The sequence below is a fragment of the Cornus florida genome, unplaced genomic scaffold, assembly GCF_030987335.1.
Source record: "Cornus florida cultivar Cherokee Brave unplaced genomic scaffold, ASM3098733v1 CherokeeBrave_3.0.0_Hap2_Chr04, whole genome shotgun sequence".
Taxonomy (NCBI): domain Eukaryota; kingdom Viridiplantae; phylum Streptophyta; class Magnoliopsida; order Cornales; family Cornaceae; genus Cornus; species Cornus florida.
Window position 1 is genome coordinate 18,114,336 of NW_026775574.1, and position 9,972 is coordinate 18,124,307.

A 9,972-nucleotide genomic window follows, 5' to 3' on the forward strand; every position below is an offset into this window, starting at 1 on the left:
TAAAACTTTTAATAAAAAATAACTATATCTATAGGTTAAGATAGGGTCGGCCTCAAACTTTCTTGTCCATCACTGTGAAAGATTTAATCATCATTCCCGCCAACCTTCCGTCTCCATGTTTGCTTATGCCTTCTTTTTATTTTTTAAAAAAACAGGTCAATTCATCAAAACATTGGTCAATAACAAAAAAAGTTAAGTGATGGGTTGTTATTTCAAAAGTGATCTAAACCATTAGTCAATAACTAAAAAGTTAAAGTAGGTTTATTTTCATGATAATTATGCTAATTGCATATGTGAACACCATGATTGTGATTGTGGTCACTTTTTACCTTTCATTATCACTTCATTAATATAATTATTTTATATTCAATGCGTTGTTTCGAGTAATTAGGCTCACGGTTAATCTTTTGTTTACGTAATCTGATGCGTAAGATGATCATTCAGGAATCAGGAGCTTAAAAATTCGTGAAAATAATAATTTTTAAAGTTAAAGTACAGAGCATGAATGTCTTCGATAATTATAATTGATTATTGCTGATATCACGTCATTTGGTAATATTAGGCGAATCAATCTAAGAATGGAGTTCGAATAGCAAAATGCAATAATGCGTTTTATTTCATAAATCAATCATGGTGTTTATTAGGCATGAAATGTCTTTTCATACTTAATTCTTTAGACAATCAAAAACTACATTGATTTGTTTAACATATCCTAATCTGTTAGATTTGTGATAAGGTCGTTGTTTGATTATGAAAGTGACTGTTATCCTACTTCAATGTAATCTTCTACCAATTGCCCAACAAAAAGGAAATTTGAAGATAAATATATATATATATATATAATTCCAAATAGTCTTCTATTCAAGTGGGATCCATCAATTTTTACTTTTTATTTTTACAATTTTTATATAAAATTATTTAAAATTTTGAAAATTCTACTAATTAATGGATGGACGTTTACTTATTTACCTAAAAGTTCAAACAGTTGGATAATGCTGCATATTCACCCATATATACCCAATCATATTTTCATCTGAATACGATGTGAGATAAATGGCCCTTGTTACATTCTCCTCCACCAGAATTCACGCAACGCCTTCGTTACGGTTGGACCACCTTATCTATTCGGAGTGAAAACTCTGACGCCCTTCGGACTTGGCGCTTGACGTGACACTGGATTAAAAATTAAGTGTGACTTAATATTAACGATAATGGGTGGATATTTATTTATTTATCTAAAAATTTAAATTATTGAATAATATTATATACCCATATATTTATATTCAATTACTTTTCAATTCGAATAAGTACCATTGTTACATTAAGCCACTAATGTCTTATTATGCCGTAGAACCCATCAAATTGAATGGTGTTTATTTATGTGATCACACCACGCGGCTGAAAATAAGTCATCACGAGATTTTGACCATCTTCACATTCCAAGACTATGATACCCCTGGTTTTATGTAGAACTTTGTTGCTTGTGCTCGTCCAAGGGAGGGTAGTTTTGGGATTTCCAGAAACTTTTGATTTTTTTATTTCTGTATGTTTTAACGGTTTTGGTGGTGTGGTTGTGGTTTTGCATAGATGACTTGACGGCGTCGTCGAGGACACAAGTGGACCAGCAGGTGGACTCGTGCGGCGCACGTGATTGGAGGGCCTCGATATAATCAAACACACGTGCCAGTGTAATATTGGGCAGAGGAGGCCCAAAGACATCGGTCTAGAAACTCGAGCCACGTGTCGGCGCACGTGGAGAGCTCTAATGGAAGCAAGTGTCAAGAAAGCCAATATTCTTTTAATTTTTTAATCTTCTTTAATTTTATTGTTATACAAAATGCTTCTTCTGTTACTTTAACGAAAAAAAAAAAAAATGCTTCTTCTGTTTTTTCTTTTTTAAATATTTAACTGTTTCTTTAATTTAAAAAGACAATTAAATTACACTAGGAGAGTTGGGATCCTGCATAATACAGCTCTCAATACTTGATCGAAGATCAATACATGGGATGGCCTCAACCCGAGGTCATTGACTCTGCCCTCTCCCCGAGTTTGAAGATCTGATATAGTATAATTCTCATACTATTGTAGAAGATTCGTATTCATTATATGAATTACCTATTGACAGTTTCTCAAGTCACATAATGATATTTGAAAACTGTCAAATTAGACTTTATCCGAGTCAATTGAGACTCTTGTAAGAGAGATTCACACCACACAATTCTTGCACTATAATTATTAAGTCACGCCATAATATTATCTGACCGACTCTGATACCTCAAACATTTTGGGTTCATTTTCACCGATTATTGAATATATAATTTTATTTTTTTATAAATTTAAAAAAAGTTATAAGAAATTATTGTTAAATTTTCACTCAGGGCAAAGGGCTACGGAGACCAAAATGGAGAAAAATTCTAAAACATGGGCACGTGCACACAACATTAAGTTGAAGGACTTTAGAAATAATGATCATAATAATCAATATGTGTGTGTGTGAGAGAGAGAGAGAGAGAGAGAGAGAGATAGATATACAACAATAATTAATCAATCTTCAAAACCAAGCAACTTCCCACTAGGGTCCTATCCCATCCAACCCACAAAAAGATTCTGGCGTGCACTAACTACTTATAATAATCTCTACCCTTGGATCGAGGTACCTATCAACCAATCCCAACTCAACACGTGTCAACCACTTGCCTAAAGACGTGTGGCCATGTGAAGCATTGTTGGACGGTGAGAAAAGTGTTAATGACTAATTGCAACTCACAAAACACACCCCCACTTAACACTTAACAAAGGATCAATCTAGAAAAAGTATGAAAAAACACCCCCCCTAATGCACTCATTGACTTAATATATATATATATATATATATATATATATATATATATTGAATCCATATATGTTCTATGTGTGATGCACACACTTCTTTTTCTTCCTTTTTTAATGGAGTTAAGACTTTTTTTGTAACATTAATAAAGCTAATATTCAATTTCTTTCTTCTTTTTTTTTTTCGTTTAAAATTTTCCTTTATAACAAAAAAAAAATTTACTAATGCCATGTTTGATAGCATTGAATTGGCGCTGAATTGAAAATTGAAAGAAATTTAGTTTAAAATTTAAACTGAATTATACTGTATCAATTTTCAATTTCGAGACACTGATTAAGTGCTTCTAAATACAACATAAAAAATTTCATAACGAGTATCATTTTCTTTATGTAAATATATTATTTTGTTGAAATTTGTAAATAGAAACTATTTTGAAATGGTTTTTTTTTAGGAGAATCAATTGATTGTTACGACTTGACACAAATATACATAGCTAGTGTTACATAAGTTGCATCCTTTACGCGAGAAAAATTTGGTTGCACCTGTTACATCTTGCAATAGGCGTATTTGGACTTTTTATTGTCGCGCTTGTAATACACAAGCACAAATGATTTGAATGTGCCAGTTGTATGATACGAGTGCATAAAAGTTTTTCTCTAACACACCTATATATATATATATACAAACACACACACACACAAACACATCCAAGAAACAACATATGCAAATGCAAACGGAGCAACTCAAACCAATAATTGTGGAAAGGAGAAGGAACAAAGACAAGTGAGTGAGGAAGAGACCTTTTGTAAGACAATGCTTATGAGAAGTGTCTCATTTATACAACTAAGATGAGAAAATTTGGGTTTCAATTTTTCTGTTTTGTGACCTTGTAAATTGATTGCTTATTTGCGTTAGTTGGTGGTGTTATTTCTTGTTTTGGAGTGAAAGATAAGTGAAGTAGGATGGAGTGGGGCCTACCCATGTGAGATGTATGGTTGTTAATATGACAGAGATAGCATGTTAGTTTGGGTTACATCTGGCAAAGGACCCATCATTCCAAATAAAATAAAGTGGGTTTTAAAAAAACAATCCACCCAAATCCAAATCATTAGAGATTAAAAAAAGAAAAAGAAAAAGAAAAAAGCAATTAAAAATCAATTTTTTACTTTGTTATATGGTGATAATAAATGACCATAAGCTTTAATAAAGCCTAAAAAATCGTTTGTGCATGCGCGCACTAATTCACCTAATTTATACATATATGTATATATATATAGAAATTGTGTTTGTTTTTTTTTTTTTTTTTTTAGAGAGAAACGCTTAAATCATATCTAATAATGAGAATATTAATAAAGCCCACGGAGTCCAACAGTGGCAGCGATAACAGCAGCTATGGATCGATTTTGGCCACTGGGTGTTGGAGTGAGACTCAATGGCGCAAAGTCTGATGACTCGGCAGCGATTATTTTATTCTCAACGGTGGTTGTGGGTGGTAGTGGTAATAAAATTTGGGTTTCAGATTTTGTAACTTGAAGATAAAGAGATTAATTTTGTCTATTAAAATGTTTTGACAAGGTAAAAATTATAAATTCATAATATAAATAAGTCAATTCATAAAGTTAAAGGGTAATACAATACTTTTATCTTAATTTGGGATATCATTTTTCAATTTACCAAATTTGTGGGATGTCATTATCCAAAAAGTGCCTAAGTTGTAATTAACTATCTTATATCCAAACCTAGAGGTGTGAGCACAATTTACCCTAATTTTTAATATTCTTCGTATATATTTTTTAAATTTTTTTTGAAATCTTTAATTAGAAAATATGTGCATGCTCAAGTAATGGGGTTAGAGAATGAATTTTATAATTTGAGAAAAGCAAGAGTGATAAAGGTGACATGTGGTGCATGCTTCTATCTTTTACTTAAATGTTGAATCTCAAATTAATTAGGGGAGCATGTGTGATTTAAAGTTTTAGAACCAATTAATATTAAGGGGAGTATATTTCTATTAAGAATTATGGTATAATATAGTAATTATATATAAGTATTACTAATTCAAAATTTTCAAATTTTACCAATAAATTATATATACCAGTTTACCTTCATTTGTTGTTTTGATTTATATGTGTGTGTGTGTGGACATTAGGGTGTGTAAAGAAGTATGAACATATATGGAATTATAGGTGATAGAAAGCTTCGATGTTTTTAAAGAGAATACAATAGAAATTGGCAAAATATGGTTGGAGAAATTAAGTCATTAACATAAAAGGCCAAGCGGAAAGGTCAATGGACAGGACGTATCCCTAGTGCTCTCCTCCATTTCTATGGAATATAGCTCTCCAAGACATTGTTAGGCAAACGTCAACCTCAACCTCAACCTCCTCTCTCTCTCTCTCTCTCTCTCTATATATATATATATATATAATTATATACATACACATACATATAGCTAGCATAGCTCTATATGTCATATGCATAGCATATATCTATATGTCATGCATCTTCATAATGAATGGAACAAGAAATCCGTGAAGTTCGAGTAACAAAGCTACCGACTTACCGACGTTTATTAGAAATTAATCCAAATTGGTTATTTGAGATAACATATTCGTGACAATGACATTGCCTCCATTAAGGGTATGTTAAAAAGATATGTGCAATATTATACACAGACATGTTTTAAATCGAACTGTTTATCACTGTTCTTATTATATAAGTCTGAGACATCGTAATCTGTCTCCCTCATTTCTTTTCACAAGACTTTAGATGAAATGTTTTTTTTATAAGTTTATTAATTTCCTCTTTTTCTCCTATTTAATGATATGACATAGAACAATATTGCCCTATCATATTATTTGACCCATCAATTAAGGACCTATTTTATATATATATATATATATATATATATATATATAAAAGTTGGGGTACCAATCTTAGAGCCTCAAATCATCCACCTCTCTCAATCATGGCTTGTTCATATAATAAGTGGGGAATCTTTTTAGGTGGATTGACGCAGCATATTAGATTTTGATTAAAATGATCAATGATGATGAGTGTTTTTTTTTTTTTTCTTAGCTTTATCACTTGTGAATTGGTTGAGAATATTGGATGTTCATATCTTCTAGATTATCAAAAAAATTTCTAACTTTATCTCAATTATGCGAATTCTCACGCAACAATAAGCACGTTTTAGATCTAAATTTGTTATCAATGGTTCTTAATTCTTCTGTATGATTTGATAGTAGTAACTATTAATAAAACGGCTGTTTTCAAAAAGTTATAAGCGTGTTCATGACGATTGAAATATGAAATAGTGTCATATTTTTCATAAGTATATATTCTTGTATAAATATAAATTTTTTTTGGGGTAAATTTATTCTCTATTTGAAAATAAAATTTAGAGATCACCAATTTTAAATACTTAAATTTGTATTAGAATGAGTGTGAACTCTGTTAGAAATATATATATATATATATATATATATATATATATATGAATATTTATAGTATTTTTAACCTTTCAAATTGTAACATGATCCAAGATTCGACTCGCTTGAGTGCAAACAGTGACACACACACATATATATATGTATATATAAATGAATATCTATTATTAACCTTTAAAATTGCAACATGAATTAGATATCTAAGATTTGAATTCCTTAAATGGATGCAAGCAGTTCTGTCACACTTGTTGATGAAAGCCTGAACTTTATCCAATGAGTATGGAGAGGACGGCTTTGCATGGTGTCTCGCAAATTAGTCAGGCCAAAACCTTAAATATCCGGTTATCCAAAATAAAAATAAAAAAATTAAAATTCGGGCTTGATTGAAAGCTCGAAAATATGAGAGAATTTTGCAAAGAAAAATTAGGTTTTGATTGAAAAAAGCCAAATCAATTTTTTTTTGAAGAGAACAAAAAGAAATTTGAAGAAGTAAGAGGGCATATATATATATATATATATATATATATATAAACATGTAACTAAATATATTTTAGATAAAAATAATTGGGGGGCGGGGGGGATTTAACAAATTATATATTCAAAATATAACAAAACTAACGTTTATGTTGGCTCCGCTCTTGGACGATTTGCACGTGTCTCAAGAATTAATCGGGTAAATCTTTGAATGCCCAAATTTGAAAAGGACAAAAAAGAAGAAGAATCATTAATACTATTGGAATCGAAATTATGGTGCCATAAGTATTATTCAAAGAGGAAAGGGAATTAAATTCCATAATAAAATTGGGGATATTTTCTCATAATTTTATTCTAAAAAGCCTTTATTGCACTTTGTTTTTTTGCAAGCTTAATCACATGAAGCGATGTCATTTCACTTTAGAACTTTTTGGTGCTTTATGTGTGTGTGTGTGTGTGTGTGTGTGTGTGTTGGAACAAGTACCTAACCTTAGTGAGAATATGAAGAATTAGATCCTTCTATCGAACTTATTCCCATTGGATTCTAAATTTGATTGGACTAACTAACAGCCACAATCTAAACTGTACACATAATTCCGTTTGTAAATTACAACTGCCCTACTTGTGCTTCATCATATATAAACTAACTCAACATTATTGCCCATTTGATATTTCTTAATTTAGTGCACCAAAAAAAATAATTGTGTGTCATTAGAAGTGTTACATAAATTTTAATTTATGTGCCTTATTTTATAAATAAGTTATACGTATACCTCATGAGAGACGTGTGTGATCACATATATGTATATATGTATAGACACGTATTCATAAATTTTCATTGAAGGACGACAACATTTCTTGCTCTAGACAACTCAATTTTTACTTAGTTGAAAAAAAATTTGAATTTTAGCGTCCCTTAAAGTATCGAGTTTCAAGTTTGATTTTTCTTAGTGCAAACAATTTCATAAGGGTCATGTCTGCTAATATAATTTGACTTTTAAAAAATTGATTCTGGTACTGCATCATTATTCTAATCAAAATAGTATTCCCCAATTTGAAAATTATTGTCCTTTTTTAAAATTTTAACTTTTTAAGGGCATGTGCCTTTATAAATTTTTTTTTTTTTGCTTAAAATTACAAAACTATTTAATGCATTATTCCCTATTAAAATTACAAAACTACTTATTTAAAGTATATTGTTAGCTAGGGTAAGTGCCCAGAAGTTAAAGATATTTTGGAAAGTATACAATCTTTTTTAGAGCGACAAGAAAATAGAATCAAATGACTAATTATTAGTAGTAGGCTACCTAACATTTACTTAGTTTGAATTTTAGCATCTCTTAAAGTATCGAGTTTTAAGGTCGATTTTTCTTGGTGCAAATAATTTCATAAGGGTCACGTTTGTGAATATAATCTGACTTTTAAAGAATTGATTCTGGCACGACATTATTATTCTAATCAAAATAGTGCCATTCCCAAATTTCAAAATTATTGTCCTTTTTCAAAATTCTAAGTTCTAAGTTTTTCAACGACCTATGCATTTATAAATTTTTCTCAGTTAAAATTACAATACCATTTAATGCATTAATTCCTATTAAAATTACAAAACTACCCATTTTAAGTATATTATTTTCTAGGGTAAGTGCCCAAAAGTTGAAGATATTTTGAAAAGCATACAATGTTTTAGAGTGACAAGAAAATAGAATCAAATGACTAATTATTAGTAGTAGGCTACCTAACATTTAGCATGGTAGCAGTTGATCCTAAAATGGTAGTCCTATATATATGTATATATATATATATATATATATATATATATTTTTTTTTTTTTTACGTATATGGACCTTCATGTCTGGGTAAGGGACTAGGGGCCCTATAAATGCTTGGGGCATAGGTTAAAATTAATTAAAGCCGTTGTCTTGTGAAGCTTGTACTTATTCAGCATTCTTGATTTAAAATTGAGGACTACACTAAATGGTGAACTTTTTATTTTTTTATTATTTTTATTTTTATAAATATTTGGGTTATTAAATTTTCAACTAATTAACATGACCTAGAAACCAAATTTAATTTTCACTGTCACGAGTGTAGTGATGTAACCAGAATTGTCAAGATTAGAATGAAATTCCCTTTCTATGCAGCTGTAACTGGTTGTCATCTCCAAGACCACACCATTTTAGCATAAAAATGGTTCATCTTATATTTGTGTGTGTGTGTGTGTATTTATAATTATTAACACTTTTGGACCAATTAATTGTTATTCACGCTGGCATGGACCATTTTACCAAGAAACCGATGGATGGTGACAAGTACAACACCTATTATGCTAACTTCGATTGCATCCACATTAAGTAATTAAGTCTATGCATGTTTGGTAACTATCATTGCAAAGGACCATGGGTGTTCTACGACTATGCATTAAATGAAATGTGGGAGCAGGATTTTGCGGGCTAACTTTGATTCATTGTATGTTATTCAGGAATAATATTCTACAACTAGTAATTATTTATTTTCAAGTCAACTCATTTACTATCTATTATTTGATTGACTAATTCTTTATGTTGGAATGGGTGAAGAGTCAAATGTTTTGACAATTTCTCGCGAGGGGATGAATCGAGAGAATTTTGAATCAGAGATCTAGATTTTGTTCATCCCTCGCCTTAATAATATCTCGGGGTTTACAGCCTCAATGAGAAAACTATATTGACTGAAATCATCGAAGGAGGAATACAAATAAACGAAACAAGATCAGTTCGATAAATTAATAAAAGCACTTCTAATTTTAAAAAATTTCTCTTTTGGATGTGATTAGTAACGATTTTGACTTAGTAGAGCAATTTGATCTTTCAAATGCAATAAAATTTATTTGGCAATTCTACCAAAGAAAAAAAGAAGAAGAAAATGACTATATTCTTATTATAAGAGACGACAACGTCAAACAGACTCTTAGTTAAGACAAGTTTTTCATTTTCGTAAGTTTAAACATCTCTTTCTTCGTACTAGAAAAAAGTTTGATTTTTTTCTCTTATATTCATATTATTATGCATATTTTTTATTTTTTTGTTCTCTCAAATAGGTAGAGGAGATAGAATTGGATTACAATCCTTGATTTTTCTTTTTCTTTTTCCATTTATGGGGCCTTTTGTATTTCATTAGTGTGTTAGGGTGATTCTGCACCCAAACAAGGCCTAGAAACCTTGATGATATATGTACCAAAAT